This window comes from Gossypium hirsutum, chromosome A06, assembly GCF_007990345.1.
Source record: "Gossypium hirsutum isolate 1008001.06 chromosome A06, Gossypium_hirsutum_v2.1, whole genome shotgun sequence".
NCBI classification, from domain to species: Eukaryota; Viridiplantae; Streptophyta; class Magnoliopsida; order Malvales; family Malvaceae; genus Gossypium; species Gossypium hirsutum.
This window is the reverse complement of record NC_053429.1, coordinates 92,081,311-92,099,825: the sequence shown is the minus strand read 5'-3', so window position 1 is coordinate 92,099,825 and position 18,515 is coordinate 92,081,311. Positions and strand designations below refer to the sequence as shown.

Genomic DNA, 18,515 nt, shown 5'->3' with positions numbered 1-18,515 from the left:
AAATTATTCGAAAATGGTTCTTAATATTTGGCAACACCCTTACATTGATAAATATCACATATATGTTAGAACATTACTAAAAATTAAAAATTAAAAATAAAACCAAATTTTCTTTCTAAAAAAACAGAATGGATAAAACAAAAACCACAGAAAATATGGACAAGATAAAACCGAAACTGGGAACAGAAGCACGATAATGTAGACTAAAATTAAAAACAAAACAAAACTATAAAAAATAATTTTGAAAATATTGTGACCAATAATAAACCCGAAAGACAACGCTATCGCTGATAAAATAAATTTTAAAAAATTCAACAGTTAAAGTTTTTTTTATGAAATGAAGAGAGAAAGTAAGTAATATTATTACTAACATTTAAATAGATTATTAAATGTTAATTGTAACTCTTTTTATAAAAATATTGTTAAATTATAATTTTATTTTTCTAATGCAATTAAATATTATAATAATTTCAATATATATTAAAAAAATTATTGAGAGTAACATTATCATTTTCATATATTCTTTTCTAATAAATCGACCAACCAAACAAATAATTAAATACCATTACAAATGGCTATTCCATTCCCACGTTAAACCATTGGTGGTCTATTCCATTCTCATTCTATTACATTCACTGAACTAACGTGGTGTAATAATTAACGTGATATATTAAATATAATTTTTTTAAGCATAAGAATAAAATTAACTCTTAAAGTTTACATTTTTTTGCCAATTTAGTCTTCATTTTTTTAATATAAATTTAATCATTAATATTTCAAATATAATCAAATTGTATTTTTTTTTAAAATTAAAATACTAATTAAAATATTAATTTTTTTAATAATGTCGTAAATGCTATGTCAATAAATAATTATAAAATTATAAAAATATACAAAATAAAAATTATAAAAATTCAAAAAATAACCTGAAGTATACGTAGATTATCATGTGAGCTGCCATGTTTAAAAATTTAATGTTTTATACAATATTTCTATTAAGAATCAACAATTCAACTTTTTTTAAGGTTAAGGACCAAATTTAACTAAAAAAAAAAGAGGAATATGAGCAATTAACAAAAGATGTAAATGTTAATGGCTAAATTTGTCATTCTGTCATTTTTATTATAAAATTTATATAGTTTTTTTAGCATTCTCATCATGGTACTCGGTATCGTTCTAATACTGCCTGGAACGTTTTGTTCTGGTAGTAAACCTAAACAAAAAGAAAAAAAAGGTTTAACTCTGGTGCAAATTCCAGTCAATACTGATATGTACCGATTGATTTCGCTTGTACTGATTAGTAGCAAAAAAATTAAAATTTAATTTAATTTTTTTTATTTCTTATTTTGAATTTGTTGCCCGCATTTTTAAAATATTTTATTTACCATTTTAACCAAAGCTTTATTTTTATTAGTATTTTCTATTTGAGATATTTAACCTCTTTATCTGATATGTGTAAATACTTTTTATATATATATATATCAAACATTTTTTAAAAAATAATGATAAATCTAAAACAGATCGATACCAATAGAAAAACAATACTATGACTAGCATGGTACTAACTAAATTTATTCTCATTATTAAAATTAAAAATTTGTTTTTGAGTGTGTGTGTGTGTGTTTTTTTTGTTTTTTTTGCAGGGACTGTTTTTAGTTTCGGGTGGAATGAAAAGTATGTAAATTGCAAAGTCTATATCAAACAAAGAGATTCAAGAGAAATTTGTGATTCGAGCAAATCAATGGTGAGAAATTCCTTCATGTTTTTAGTATATAGAAATTTCCAGGTTTAAACAAGAGCAGAGCACTTTGTACCCTTAATCCAACAACATTGAAACAAATGTTATGATATATATAGTACTATCAAATGCTGAAGTTAAACAAGCTTTGGACCCTGGCCTCCCTTGCTCATCTCTAAATTTCCATTAATGGGGTAATCAAGGTCTTCTATGAACCGGGACCAGTACCAGTGCGACTTCCATACTTGGTTCATCTCTTCAATCAGAATACCCTTTGTTTCAGGCAAGAAATAGTAGACAAAGATGGACATTATTATAACGAAGAAGGCGAAGAACATGAAGAGTCCGAATTTCAAGTGGCAGAGCATGGTTAAGAACACTTGGGCCACTAAAAATGTGAACATCATGTTGACGGAAACGTTGATACTTTGTGCAGCTGATTGGATTTCCAATGGGAAAATTTCACTAGGAACCAACCATCCCAAGGGTCCCCAAGACTAGGCGAATCCGGCCACGTAAACGCAAATGAAAAACACCACAACAATGGCGTACCATTTAGGCAAATCACCAGGGTTTCCATTGGTTCCAAACTTAGCACCAATACATGCCGCCACAACAGCCTGAAAAAATGCAACAAATAGCCAAAAGATCAAGTTAGTACCCATTGCTATTGAAACTGGTTTTTCATGGGGGAAAATAAAGTACCTAGCAGATCAACATTTGGACTCCACCCTCTAGGAAAAGGAATCGCCTACCCCATTTATCAACACCATAGATTGAGACCAATGTTGCAGCAACATTAACGACACCAGTAATCATAGCAGACATGAGGGAAGCATCGTCTCCGAAACCGATGGTGTTAGAATTAACAAACTATAGTTTAGTTTGTTAATAGTCAGTTTAGTCAGTTTTCTTCTCTTGTAATTTGTATAAATACATTCATTGAACGAATGAAAATACAAGTAAAAATTTTACCAAATACACAATTTCCACATGGTATCAGACGTTTAAAGATTCTTCCGCATTTTCTCTATTTTTCTGCATTTTCTTGGCATTTTCCTGGATTCTTTTTCCATTATGCCTGTTAATTCATCAACGATTGAGCTTTCTCATCCTACAATTCCTATTTCTAGTCCTTATTATTTGCATCCAAATGAAAATCCTTCGCTTATACTTGTTTCACCAGCTCTCAATAGTTCCAACTATCATTCTTGGTCTCGTGCAATGCGTCTTGCACTTCTCTCGAAGAACAAGCTTCAGTTTGTTGATGGAAGCATTACAGTACCATCTGACACTGATTCTCTTTATCATGCTTGGGAACGATGTAACACCATGGTAATTTCTTGGCTTAATCACTCTATCAGTTCCTTCATCTTTAGCAGTGTTCTTTGGGTTAATACTGCATTTGATATCTGGAATGATCTTCGAGAACGATTTTCTCAAGGTGATGTTTATCGAATCTCTGATTTGCAAGATGAGATTTCATCTTTTAAGCAAGATGATCGGTCAGTTACAGACTATTTTACTAAACTCAAGATTTTCTGGGATGAGTTGTTACATTTTAGGCCTCTTCCTCGCTGTTCTTGCAATACACCTTGTTCTTGTGGTGTTTTGACTACTATCAAGCGTTATCATGATGATGACTATGTGATTCGCTTTCTTAAAGGTCTTAATGATAAATTTACTGGTGCGTGATCTCAGATTATGCTTTTAGATCCTTTGCCATCCATTAATAAGGCTTTTTCTATGGTGATTCAACAAGAAAGACAGTTCAATACTGGAAGTTCAAAGGTGTTTGTTAATAATCTATCTTCCTCTGATAATACCTCTAATGTGAATGCTGTTACTAAGCGATTTGATGCTTCTTCTTCAACTGTTGACAAAAGATGGTGTATTTTCTGTCAAAGGCCTCGTCATACAATTGAAACATGTTTTCGCAAGAATGGTTATAATAATGGATACAGGGCAAAGGGTCAGGCTCGTGTCAACAATGTTTATTCTGATGATGTTGCTGAGCCTCCACCTACTTCAACACTAAGTGATTCCTCATCTAATAATTCTGGTTTTACTTTGACTCAAGAGCAATATTCTCAGCTTCTTGCTTTACTCAAACCATCACCCTCTCCATCCATTCCCTCTTCTACCTCTTTAACCAACAATGTTATCCGTGACTCTCACTTTACTCTTGCTACCACTGAAGGTATATCTTTAACTCCTTTTTGGATCATTGATACTGGTGCTAATGATCATATTACCTATTCTTTATCATCTTTTGCCTCATATAAACATATTAAACCCATCCTTGTTACTTTACCTAATGGTACCAAACTTGAAGCATGTATATCTGGTACTGTTATTTTTCATGAACATTTATGTTTACATGATGTTCTTTATATTCCAGCTTTTACCTTCCATTTGCTTTCTGTAACCAAACTTACTACTACTTTGCCATGTTGTTTTACCTTTCATTCTAATGTTTGCAAGATACAGGCTCTCCCATCCTGGAAGATGATTGGTACAGCTAGAGCATATCGAGGTCTTTATCTACTTGACTATCCATCTCAAACTTTTACCTTTTCTACTACAACCTTTACTGCTACTCCTACTACAGATGTATGGCATTCTCGTCTTGGTCATCTTTCAGACTCGAGAATAAAACTCCTTTTACCAGAAATACCTACTTTACAACTTTTTGATAATTCAGCTTGTAAAACGTGTCACTTGGCAAGGCACAAAAAGCTTTCTTTTCCTGTAAGCAATTCTGTTTCAATAAAGAGATTTGATCTTATACATGCTGATATTTGGGGCCCTAATCCTCTTGTTTCTATTAATGGTCATAAATATTTCTTGACAATTGTTGATGATTACAGCCGTTATACCTGGCTTATTCTTTTAAAAACAAAGTCTGAAGTTCGAGAACATATTCAAAATTTTTTCCAAATGGTTGAGACCCAATTTTCAGCCAAAATTAAAGTGATTCGATCTGATAATGGTTCTGAATTTGCTATGCCTTCTTTTTATGCTTCTAAAGGAACCATACATCAAACATCTTGTGTGGAAACACCACAACAAAATGGCTTGGTGGAACGAAAACATCAACATATTTTAAATGTTGCTCGAGTCCTCTTGTTTCATTCTCATACACCTCAATATTTCTGGGGATATTCAGTCTTACATGCTGTCTATCTCATAAATAGAACACCTACACCTCTCCTTTCCAACTTTACACCTTATGAAAAGTTTCACCAAACTAAACCAGATTACTCTATTCTAAAAGTTTTTGGTTGTTTGACTTATGCATCTACTTTAACAGCTCATAGGCATAAATTTGATTCTCGTTCTCGAACATGTATTTTTCTTGGCCTTTCACCTACAGTTAAAGGTTATGTACTTTTTGACTTAGATACCAAAATCATTTTCATCTCTCGAAATGTAACCTTTCATGAACATCATTTTCCATTTCTTCACAGTTCCTTGTCTCCTTCATCACCTTCATTACCAGTTTTAGCTTCCTCTCCTACCTATGATGAACCTATATCAGATTCATCTTCTTCTATTGAAACACCATCACCAACCACAAATACTGAACCACATATTGAACCACCACCCATAAATACTGAACCACATGATAAACCACATATTGAACCACCAACTCCAAATGTAACCCGTCTTACAAGAAACAGACAACCACCTCGTTATTTGAATGATTATTAATGCTTTCTCTGCAGGCTGGTACCAATCTTCTCCCAGGTAATAATTACTCTCTTACTCAAACTTTTTCCTATTCAAACCTTTCAGCTACACATTTACACTATACTTTAGCCATTACTGCCACTACCGAACCAAAAACATACACACAAGCCGTAAAACATTTACATTGGCGAGAGGCAATGCAAGCTGAGATTACTGCTCTTGAACAAACTAAGACCTGGATTATTACTGAGTTACCACCTGGTAAGCAAGCAATTGGTTGCAAATGGGTTTTTCGAGTCAAACATAAGGCTGATGGCTCAATTGAGCGATACAAAGCTTGCCTGGTTGCTAAGGGATACACACAACGAGAAGGTGTTGATTATTTTGACACTTTCTCTCCGGTTGCAAAGATTACTACTGTGCGACTTCTTCTTGCTTTAACCGCATCTCAGAATTGGTTTCTCCAGCAGTTAGATGTCAATAATGCGTTCTTACATGGTGAATTGAATGAGGAAGTTTACATGAAGTTGCCCCCTGGATTTGAAGGATCAGACAAGAGCAAAGTCTGCAAATTACAAAAATCTCTATATGGCTTAAAACAAGCTAGCAGACAATGGTTCTCCAAACTTACAGCTTCTCTTTTATCCCTTGGCTACAAACAATCCTCCTCTGATCATTCTCTCTTTGTCAAAAAGGAAAATGATTCTTTTACAGCCTTGCTTGTTTATGTTGATTATATGATATTGGCTGGTAATAATCAACATGAAATTTCTACAGTTAAGAGTTTTCTAGATCAGGCATTTAAAATCAAAGATCTTGGTGAGCTTAAGTATTTTCTTGGTCTCGAGATTGCAAGGTCAACTGCAGGAATTCATTTATCTCAAAGGAAGTATTGTCTTTAGATTTTGACTGATAGTGGCTTCATGGAATGTAAACCAGCAAAAACTCCAATGGCAACCAAATCAAGCTCAAAATTGCGAAGTGATGACAGTGAATTACTTGCTGATAATACACTCTATAGACAGCTGGTTGGTCGACTCATTTATCTTACATCAACACGTCCAGACATTTCATTTGCAGTTCAGCAGCTAAGTCACTTCTTGGATAAACCAACTGTGTTGCATCTTCAGGCAGCTCATCATGTATTGCGCTACTTAAAGAACTCTCCTAGTTCTGGAATATTTTTCTCAGCAACTTCTTCTTTGCTACTTCGAGGCTTTAGTGATTCTGATTGGGCTGGTTGTCCAGAAACCAGACGATCTATAAGTGGTTTTTGTATTTTTCTTGGTGACTCCCTTATTAGTTGGAAAGCAAAGAAGCAAACCACAGTGTCTCGCTCATCCTCTGAAGCTGAGTATCGAGCATTAGCAGCAGCAGCTTGTGAAATTCAATGGTTGCACTATCTACTTGATGATCTTCATCAACCAGTTTCTTCATCAACAAGATTGTATTGTGATAATAATTCTACGTTACAGATAGCTGCTAATCCAACATTCCATGAAAGAACAAAACACATCGAGATTGATTGTCATATTGTAAGGGAGAAAGTTTCAACTGGTGTGATACAATTGTTGCCTTGTTCTTCTAAAGATCAGTTGGCTGACATGTTTACCAAATCCTTGGCTACTGCTCCATTTCGAGAAAATTTGTTCAAGCTAGGCATGTTGAATATACATTCTCTAACTTGAGGGGGATGTTAGTATATTAAATTAGTATATTGCTAATTTAATTAGTCGAAATAGTCAAAGTTTGTTAGAATTAACAAACTATAGTTTAGTTTGTTAATAGTCAGTTTAGTCAGTTTTCTTCTCTTGTAATTTGTATAAATACATTCATTGAACGAATGAAAATACAAGTAAAAATTTTACCAAATACACAATTTCCACAGATGGTATTGAACAATACGGGGGCATAAAACATAATCACATTAATGCCGATTAGTTGTTGAAAGAAAGGAATTAAGATGGCCATAGTTAAATGAGGGCCTGTATTTCCTCTGCAACAAGTTTCTCCAAGGGTGCTCAACTAGCTTTGATGCATCACTGGCCGAAACAAGGTCTCTAAATTCCTCATCAACATCATCCTCCCCACGGATCTTCTTGAGCTTCGCTCGGGCTTCCTCGGTCCGGCCACGTTCTATCATCGAGTTCGGCGTATCTGGTAGGACTAGGGATCCGACTGTGATGATAAGGGCAGGGACCATTGCACCACCCAAACTCAGTCGCCAACCCCACCCACCTTTGATCTTAGCAAAGAAGTAATTCAGCACGTTGGCAATAAGGATGCCGACTGTGATTGATAATTGGAAACCAATGTTCAATGCTCCTCTATACTTGTAGGGTGCCATCTCCGAGAGGTAGAGTGGCATAGACTGTAAAAAAGAAAAAAAAATGTACAAATCACCGTTGTTTTAAGTAGACACAGTAGCGGAGCCGGCAGGCCCCGGTCCCTTAAAATGGTACTTTATAAAATTTATAAAAATTTTAAATTAATAATAGTAAAATATCCTTTAAAAATAATAAAATTTAATTCTAAAAATAAAAACTATTAAAATGATAAAATTATTTATTGAAAAATTTTCTGCCACCGAATAGATAAAAGAAGTTAGGCAACAAAATAATGCAAAAAGGGGTCAACAAACATGGGTTTATCAATATTAATTGTACTAAAAACAGAAGCTAATATTTTTTTTTCAACGCCCGTTGCATCAAGGAGTGAACTTTTAGCGGAAAAAAATGGTGCAAAGACATGTCATGCAAAGAAAAACAAGCCTTGTCTGACAAGGAAAAGCAACAGTTACAGGAACAAGCTTCATAACTTTAAACCATTTATCAGAGATTTACTTGTCAGATCTCAAGAAATCAAACCCAGATAAGGTTTTTATCCAGTTAAAACAAGGGATACAAAAGATCATATCTGGATCAGAACAAGTTTGTCTGCTTTGTTAATACTGAGATTTTAGAACCATCTAAAAAGGAGCTCTGAAGAACACAAAGAGACACATTAGACGACAAAAATCCAGCAAAAATCTAAATTAAAAAATGAACCCCAATGCATAAAGAAGACTAAGATATGTACTTCTCTTTTTTTTGCCACTCCTTTCAGACAGCACATTATTTTTTATTCTTTAACGAACAACTTGCAAAGAAAAGAAAAGAAAAAAAAAACAAAAACTAAGACTAAGACTTGATGGTTCTTACTTGATTTGCGGAACCGATACCGAAACCAAGTAACAATCTACCAACAATCAACATCCAAACAGCTTTAGCAAAGCCATTGATAAGAGCTCCGGCAAAGAAGAGTAAACCACCAAAAAGCATGGATAATCTCCTCCCAAGCTTACGGGTGACAGTTGAAGCCACCAGTGACGCCAAAAGAGCAGCCAAATACAGTGACGAAGTGAACATCGTCAGTGTTTGACTGTCGTATTGGCAGTACTGATTCATCGACTTGTTAGCTTCCTTCTTCTCCCAAACTTCTCGGAAGAACTTTTGAAGAAAAGGAGTCATAGTCGTCACTCCGCCTATAAAAAAAAAACCATTGGTTTCTACGTAAAACAAACAAAAATGTATGGGTCAATTGTGTGTGTGTGTTTTTAAATGTTACCTGAAATCCCAATATCGTAGCCGAAAATCAAACCACCCATGGCGGCGACAATACATGTTATAGTGACGAATGGAGTGAGGTTTCCCGGGTATTCCTTGCCGTTTCCCGGCCCAATTCCTCCTGCCGCCGGCATGTTTTATCTGTCTTTTCCTCAATGGAAACTAGAAAAGGAAGAACAAATACTTAGTGTATAGTATATAAGATCAGTGAAAGAAGATAAGAGGTGTTAGAACAGCATGGGACTTCCTTATATAGAAAAATTATATTATTATAATTATTAATAAACAAAATTCAAAGTACATTATTACTTATCCAAATTTTATGTTTGGAAACCCTAATGTATTAAAATGGATAAATGACAGATATCTGCTTATAACGAGATATTTAAAATAAAATCATATTACTAGATTTTATTTTATTTTATTTTTATTGGTTAGATGACATCAAAATCTCTTTCTCTAATAGATACCTATTTGTAATACGATATTTATAATAAAATTATTTTTGTAGATTTTATTATTTTTTTGATATATTTAGAAATAGGGTAAACTACACCACTCGTCAGTCAACTATGAATTTTTTTTATTTGGCCACTCAACTATGAATTTTATTAAAATGGTCACTCAACTAATTGGATTTAATTTTAATCATTTTCCGTTAAATGTCATTAACTACTTAACATGAGAGTGAGGTTGCTGCTTAAAAATTAGTATAATAATAAATTTAGCTCTCAACATTTATATATTATGTCAATTTAATCATAGTTTTAAAAAAGTAAGCCCCAATATTTATATATTATTTCATTTTGGTCTTAATTTTAAAAAAATTAAAGAAATATATAAAAATGCATAAATATTATTTAAAAATATAATAAATTCTAAAAAAATATAATAAAATAAATTTAAAAAATTGGGTTTCTCTTTCATGAGAGTAACAAGGTTAATTTAATGAAATATGCTGGAAATTGTTTTTTGAGAAACTAAGTTGATTTTGCAAAAAGATTACAGATCTACGTTGTTTTTCTTCTCTCTTTTGAAAACGCGACCTGTAAGGCGAGTTTTCACTGCCACATTAATGAATACATGCCATGTAGGACGCGTTTTCAGGAAAGAGAAAAAAAAATGCGACCTGCAGGGTGTTTTTTCACTAATGTGGTAGTGAAAACACTCCCTGCAAGCCACATTTTCACTTTGGTAAAAAATAGTTTTTTCTTTTTTTTTCTTACGGTTGGAAATTAAAGGTTTGTAGATTTATTTTTGTCCATGTTTGAGATAGACATAGTTATAATTTTAAGAAATGTTTGAATTTACGATGGTGTCGTGGAGATGGGTGTCCTACAAATTTCATTTGCCATGTGAGTATAGAGTCATCACTCAGGAAGCCGGATCGTGCTGTAACTCAAGGTCCTAGCTGAAGGTGATTATACGGTCTAGGGTTGAAGTGTAACTAAGGCTTCAAGTTTACAAAGGTTATGTTGTCAATGGATGGAGCATAAATGGGGTCGTAGTTGACAGTGGTTATGCGGACATGACAACAAGTTTCTCATCAAAAGAGGATGCTTTGTAAAACTCAAAAATAAATACGAGGAAGAAAAATACAGTGGTGTTTCAGTATAACAAAGTAATACGTCTTATCCACCACCACCAAAGGCGATGACCCTGTTATTATAACCTGTGACAACATTGAGTTGTAACAAGTTATACTAACAAGGTCACCGCCTATGATTATAATGGACAACATGAATTAGTTGATTATATTGGAAGGCCCATTGTGTTTTCCTTTCTTGCACCTATGTTTGAGTTTTATGAACCATGTTCTTCTGATGAGAAGACTCAGTGTCGTACCCGTATTAGTATCGTCATTTATGGCCCTATCCCTTGACAGCATAACCTTCGTAAACTTGTAGCCTTAGTTACACTTTAACTGAGATGATATAATCATCGTGAACTTAGACCTTGAGTTGTAAACCAATCCCAACTTCTCAGGTGATGGCATCATACTCAAACGGTAGGTGAAATTTGTAGGTTGCCAAGATCTATGACATCACCATGAACCCAAGCACAACTTAAAACTATGGCTACATCTCCCTCAAAGCGGGAGAGAAATAAATCTTTAAACCCAAAAATTTCAACACACAAGAAGAAAAAACTAATTTAGGAGAGATTTTAATGTGGTAAGTAGGGGATGAAGTAGAAGCATTTATATAGGGGATAGGGTGGGGTATAAAGGGAAAAAGTTTTATCCCGGGAATCTCGGGTTGTAGGGCTCAGAAGCAACTAAGCTGGTTGAAATGGGCAGAGAGAAAATGCCCTCATGTCAGACATATGGTTTGAAAACGTGTCTTGCAGAGGGCGTTTTCACTATCATATTAGATGAAAATGCCCCCTAGAGAGAGTGTTTTCTCTCTATCCATTTCAACCACCCTAATTTGGTCACTTCTATGCCTTGCAACCCAAGATTCCCAAGATAAAAATTTAATCGAGGAAAATGTAGAAACTGCACGTGTTGAACTCGCTCGCCAAAGTTAATATTAATTATTGAAGTGTCGAAGAGCTAATTAAAACATTAAATTATGCAATGAGTATACTACCTTATTCGTTTATTCATTAACTTTTTTCTATAAAATGTAAGCTAATACTAATTATTGAAGTAAGATATAATCCAATTCCCAAGCCAAAGTTTTAATCTTTTTCCGAACCTTCTGAGCAATTATTTGCTTTCTGAAAATATTGTACTTTTCAAGTGGAAGGAGAAAAACTTAAATGAAAAAGTAACATAAATAATTGTTAATTTTAAACACACAACTTGATTGTGTATAAATCAATCCAATTTAATAAATTTGTTTCGTATATTGTAAATAAGTGTACATTTTGGATCTAGAACAAAGTATACAAAAAATTACAAAATTACAAAATAACATAATCATCAGCGTCTCAAATGTATGCCACAGCCGGGTGGGCGTCGGGCACACTTAGGGTTCCATCGCACTAGCTGGTTTGGCGACTTCCTATCAACTTCAACTTTATATTTACATGCAAGTCAGGGTTGATCGCTGACTCTATCTCCTTCCTCCGTGGTTAACTATGACCGTGTCCTACCCATCCATCGTAAATCTCCTCTCGAGTTGAGTCAACGGTTGTGAGGATGACCTACCTCAGTAGAATAATGATGCTGGGGGTGTTTGTAACACTATCAGCGAGCCATTATATGCTATCGCTTGGCCCAATTGCAGATAGAATGTGGGAAATAAAAGCGGTACCAGATGTGTTGGTGTTATTAGGAAGATCGAAATGTAAGATGGCACGGTGGGTGAAGGTCATGCATAATATATCCCTAGAGAAGGTGTTGATGTAGGGAATGATGGGGCGTGTTGTGGTGCTCGTGTAAAATAAATTGACGCTAAATGTGTTAATGAAAGGAATGATTTTCCATGTTGTGGTCGTGTTGTAAAATAAATCAGAACTGAAGGTGATGATGTTGGGAATGAGTGTGCATGTTGTTATACTTGTGACAAAAAAACTGGGTTAGAAACAAAAATAAATTAACCATATTGACCAGGAGGTTGCATGACAATCGGGTCCTCCGGTGCAGATGGAACAGATGTTGATCCCACTGCATCTCTGATAACTCTTGAAAAGAGTTATATTTCATGCCTTTAGACCTAGCTGATTGCTTGTACTTAGGTACATTTAGTTACATTTAGGACATTTCATTCGTATTTTCATCAATTCACTAGGAGCTTGGACTCTGTTTAAATATTAGGTACTTTTAATTTCTTGTGGTAAGGCTGTGTTTGGTGGTTTGGCAGGTGCAGGCCGAGGAACAAGAAATAAAGGAGTGAAGGTTTGTCAAGGCAAAGAGTTGGACATTTTGTCAACACGGATATCGTGTCAATATCGAGAAGACTGAGTCAACACTCAATGGATATCAATTTTAGCCCAACTATACTTGTACTAGAAAAATTCACCTGAAAAGGAGGAAAAGATAATCTTGGGTTGTTGGTTTTTATCCTAGAAAAAAAAAAGAATTTAAAAAAGGAGAAGATAATTTTGGGTTGTTGAAAAAAGAATTTAAATAGAGGAGAATATAAACATGGATTGTTGGATTTACCTTAGGAAAAAAAAAGCTATAAAAAGCCAAAGGAAGAAACCCTAAATGACAAACAAGAGTAAGAGTCTTAGGCAAAAATAGAAGGTAACAGCTGAGTGGAGACGGAAAGAGGAAGACGAAAGTAGTCCCTCTCAGCTATCGCAGGACACTGTGCTGTTGGAGTGTAAACTGGACAAGCGAAAGTTGGCTTCCCGAAGTCTTCCATATTTCTTACTTTGTTCTTTTGTGAATTGAATGATGAAAATGGTATTGGATGTTATTTTGATTTGGAATTTTATGTGCTAACCCATGAGCTAAATCTTATTGGGTTGGGATTACATGATGGCGATTTCATTTTCTTGAACGGTTGAAGCATATATCTGATTCAATTTATTGTTTCCTTCAATTATTTTTATTTCTAAATTGAATGTGTGTAATCTCTAAACATAGATTACTGTTCAACATACCTATAAACCTATAACTAAATCTAATTCTGAAAAGGTTGGATTAGTTGGATTGAAATTGAATAATATGAGCAAGTACTCGACCGATACTTGTAGTAGACTCTAGACAAAGCAACATTCATATAGCAGGAAAACAATACAGGGTACTATATTAACGCCTATAAACACAAGCAATGAAACTTGGGGTTTTTTGTCTCGAAAGAAGTAGACCAGTTTAGAGCTCTTCTAAGCAGTAAACTCAGTATGATTTTGGTGGGGCATTATTGACACTAAAGGTAGATTCTTAGTAATCCTAACCTTCAAAATCAACATAATATATCATTATTCTTTGTCGCTATATATTTACCATATCATTCTTAGTTATTTATTTGTTCATTTACATAATATTCCCGTAGTAATTCTCATAATTGTCATTATATTTTTACTCTCATTTTGCCATAGCATTTCCAAGTATTCAAATTCCACATATTGCATACATCACTATTTCTTTAATTGCCACTGCATACTTACCATAGCTTTACCATAACATTAATTGTATTTTATATTATAATAACTTAACCACTGTTGTGCCTCAATCCGATCTTCATGGGAACAATACTCACTTATCACTTTATTACTTGATCCGACATGTATACTTGTACAATTCACATATTATATTCACACGCGACAATCTCCAACTTCTAACCTAGGATTGATGGGCTCTCATCTTGGCCTCCTAAGGTGACATTTCCTTATTCTCTCTTGATTCAATAGTAGATACAGCTTGTCGTTATGCCTTAACCAATCCATGTAATCTCAAGACATCTCTAACTCTAGTGTAAGAAGTGGTTCACGCGTTGGTAAGAAATTGTATCTTTGTTCCCACATCTCTATATACTTCTTTTGGAATGTTGGACAATCTTTCTTGAGTCTCACCCACAAGTGAAATTTGTACAAGTCATCGAGCTATTGGGGTGGAAACGAATTACGTTGTGTACACCCACACTGTCACATAACTCGGTCAAGTTAATGCATCTTGACCATTGCAAAAATGACCAATGGAACTTTGACGTGCCAGATGTTGTGCTTGGCTAAATTTTGGTCAGGATGCATTCTTGAATCTTTGGATCTGTATATGGCATCCATACAAACTACGTTACGAGTTTATAATTTTTAAAATGTGGCTCATATTTAATTTCAAGTACTAGAATACATATATAACTTTGAAATTAATAAACTAACTTCCTCTTCAATTTCTTAATCTAGAGCTAGTCGGATATCCTTGAGCTCGGTCGGTATACCACTGTGTCATGCAGGGTTGTTCCATCTATACGAATAATATGTTATTTCAAAATTACAACAATGAAAAATAAAAACGGTAATGATATTGTCAAATGAATTTTAACATATGATGAGTGGGAATTCGTAAGGGAGTTCCATTCAGGGGTGTAAAAATGGTAGTCGATACCATGCCCGCGATTGGAGAAAGAGCATGCAATCACCGATTTTAGCTTTATCTGGTATCGTCGTTAGATACATTTCTCGATACAATGTCACCATTACCTCTGATCCCCAACTAAGCCGTCTTAATTATTTTAAGTCGGCTAGTGGTAATAGCCACCTTAAATGTACCAGATTGCAAGATTTCTGCATTAGTAGACCTCTGATCAACTTCAAGATGAATGCATAGGCTAAATGTTCCTTTTCAATGCCATTCCCTAAAGCCTTGATAGTTTAAAAGTTATCCTCCAATCATCTCATCTCGATTCGACTACCCCTAAACTTGTTCGACACATTCCCTAGTAGCTGCTTGCATGTTGCACTCTAATAGGCACTAATAACTGGCCCTGTAACAATATATTTAACAACTGGTAGACCGGGTTATAAACTGACGTCCTCGAGTGTAAATGTACACTCGCAGCAAGGAAGATTGAATGTGTGCGACTTTGGTCTCCATCTCTTGACCAAAGCATTGTTGAGTGGGGATCCAATTTAGTCCCCCTAAGTATAGGAGTTACGCAAAAAACCTACATCTTGAAAGTGTCCATGAATGATGTGACAGCCCAAAATTGACCCTAGTCGGGAAGTGGTTTCGGGATCGCTAAACCGAGTCATCGAAATGTTCGAATGTGATATTTATTGTCTAGAATATGTAATTATGAATGTGTGAAAATTTCAAGCTTCGATTTAGTCGATTGCATGTGAGTTTTAGTAAATAGGACTTATGTGAGAAAATTTTGAAATGTGATAGGTCAAAGCATAAGGACCTATTAGTGCATGTTGAAAAAGGGGGGACTTGCATGTCAATTTCCCCCCTCTATTAGTAGTGGCCGGCCATGACAAGTATGGTAGACCAAGTGTGATGGGCAAGACATGTCATAGACATGTTGTGTTGGTGCATCATGGGTGGAAACAATAAAATAATGAGCATGGTAATTAAATAATGAAAGGGAGGAGTGATGAAAAAAAAAAAGAATGGTCTCATCCATGCCCCCCATTGCCGTAAGTTAAAGAAAGAAAAGAAAAATTTTGTTCATCCTTTTTCATCTTCTTTTGGCCGAAAATTCTAAGGAAGGAGGAAGGAGTTCTTGCTTCATGTTTGGTTTGGAAGAGGATTAGGAGGAGGTTTGGCCATACTTGTATCTAGATCAAGGTATGTTTGACGTTGTGCCATGAGATTCATGCATGTTTTTAGTTGCTAGCTTGAGTTCTAATTAGCCCATGGTTCAAATCTTTGCTATGTCATGGGGATGATATTCGGCCTAGGTGGATTTTGTGTTAATGCCATTGCATGCTAAATATGAAGCTTGTTAATGATGCATGTGATGGTGGATTGATGATTCTTGAATCTTCTTTTTAGCATTTTTGAGTGAGCACATATGTGCATTAGTTGCTAGATGGAGAAGAATCGGCTAGCAAGTTGTGTGCTAAGGCCGAATATAATTTTTGTATATTAATGAGTAATGCATGTGTTAAATTGAGGGAAAGGGAGAGGATGCTTTACTAGTGTATATATGTGTGTATTAGCCAAGTTTTGAACTTGAAACAAAATGGTGTTTAGTCAATACAAGTGACCATACTTGTAGAATGTAGTAAGTGTTGCAATCGGCCCCCAACATAGACATGCATATTCGGCCATAGGAAGGAGATTGGTGTTGCATGTATTCAGTTAGAGGCAAGCATATTGATGCTTTTGTCTTGGCTTAGAAAATTCGGCCAAGGGGGAAAATTAGCTAAAATGTTGAGTTTGATTCATGATTCCGTACATATGTGACTTTAATGTCTAATGTATAAATATGGGCTAAGTGCCTTGTGTTCCTCTTTTCGATGCTCAAATGATTAAATCAATTTATTTGTTTAATTAAGCTCAAGAGCAAAGGGGAACTAAATCCGATAAAGGGAAGGAAAAAGTGGTCGAATAGCTATCGGAATCGTTCGACAACATCCGAGGTAAGTTCTTGAGTAAAAGAGCTTAAATTATGATTTGATTAGATCATGTTTTAAGCAAATCAAAATCATGCTCCTTGTGTGTGGCTATTGAGCCGAAATTGCAAGAATGATAAGTGTCTTGTGTTTGAGTTTTGCTAACGAAAACGAAATACGAATGTGCCATGATTTATTGTTAAATGTGCATGGTTATTTGAATGATGTCTGGGCTAAGTCCCGAAGGCTTTGTGCTAAGTGACCATATCCGGACTAAGATCCGAAGGCATTTGTGCGAGTTACTAAATTCGGGTTAAGTCCCGAAGGCATTTGTGTGAGTTACTAAATCCGGGTTAAGTCCTGAAGGCATTTGTGCGAGTTACTATAATCGGGCTATGTCCCGAAGGCATTTGAACGAGTAGCTATATCCGGTTAAATTCCGAAGGTACGTGATTTGGGAATGAATGATCTTGCTGTAAAAATTTCAGTTAATACGCTTGAAACATCCCAACATTGAGGTATGTTTCGTATGTGCTTTGAATTAGTTGAGCCCTTACAAATAAGTATTCGCTCAGTTGATAAATGAGCTACCGGCCTTTGGCTAAGTTGATCTTTGTGTATGAATAAAAGGGTTGGTAATGTGAAGTAAGTATGATATTGAAAAATTGTACATATGAAATTATCTGTTTAGCTACATGAATGCTATACTTTTGTTGTGCTGGAATCCCTTGCTCAAAACTTACTAAGCATAAATTGCTTACTCCGTCTCCTTGATTCTCTGTTTTATAGATTTTGGTTCTCCAGCTATCGGACTCAGGATTTTGAAGTCGAAGTCGCCCACACTATCAAAGCCCCCCCTTTTTGGTACAATTTTGGTTGAACTTCGAAATGGCATGTATAGGACTACCCTTTTGTTGTGGGTCATGGACCCTTTGGACTTGTATAATTTTGGATAGCCATGCGAAAATGGCTTATATATGTTTGAGTATAATGTTATAATCATTTGGTATGGATATGCTTAACAAGGATTGGCCATGGGAATGGTTAATCACTATCATAAATTGTGCTATTTTTGCTAAAAGGGCTAGTTGAATCATGGAAACTATGAAATAGGTAAAGTCTACCTTAAAGGCAGATGCTGACAGCAGCAGTGATGTAGATTTGGAAAATCACTAAAAATAGTAGGAATGGAATTAAATAATTAATAAATTATGTAAATGAACCTTGATGAATCTATTTTCATAGGAAAGTAACGAAACTATCATATGGACAGTATGTTAAGATATATTCAGGTTCTTGTAAGACAGGGCCAGAACGGTTTCTGGATTCCCTGTTTCGACTTTGGAAATTCATTATAAATTAACCAGAGATAATTAGGAGTCATTCCATATATGTATAGATTCCTATTTGAGTCTAGTTTCTATAGAAACAAACGACATCAGTATTGAATCCCTGTACAGGGAGATATCCAAGTCGTAATGCGCAAAGGTCAGTGTAGTCGATCCCTGTAACATTAGAGGCTT

The 18,515-nt window shown here is 34.9% G+C and overlaps 1 pseudogene; it reads right to left on the bottom strand.

Moving 5' to 3' along the window:
* Window positions 1–1,875: 1,875 nt before the first annotated feature.
* Window positions 1,876–9,274, bottom strand: LOC107947745 (sugar carrier protein C-like; annotated as a pseudogene).
* Between the last annotated feature and the right edge of the window lie 9,241 nt (window positions 9,275–18,515).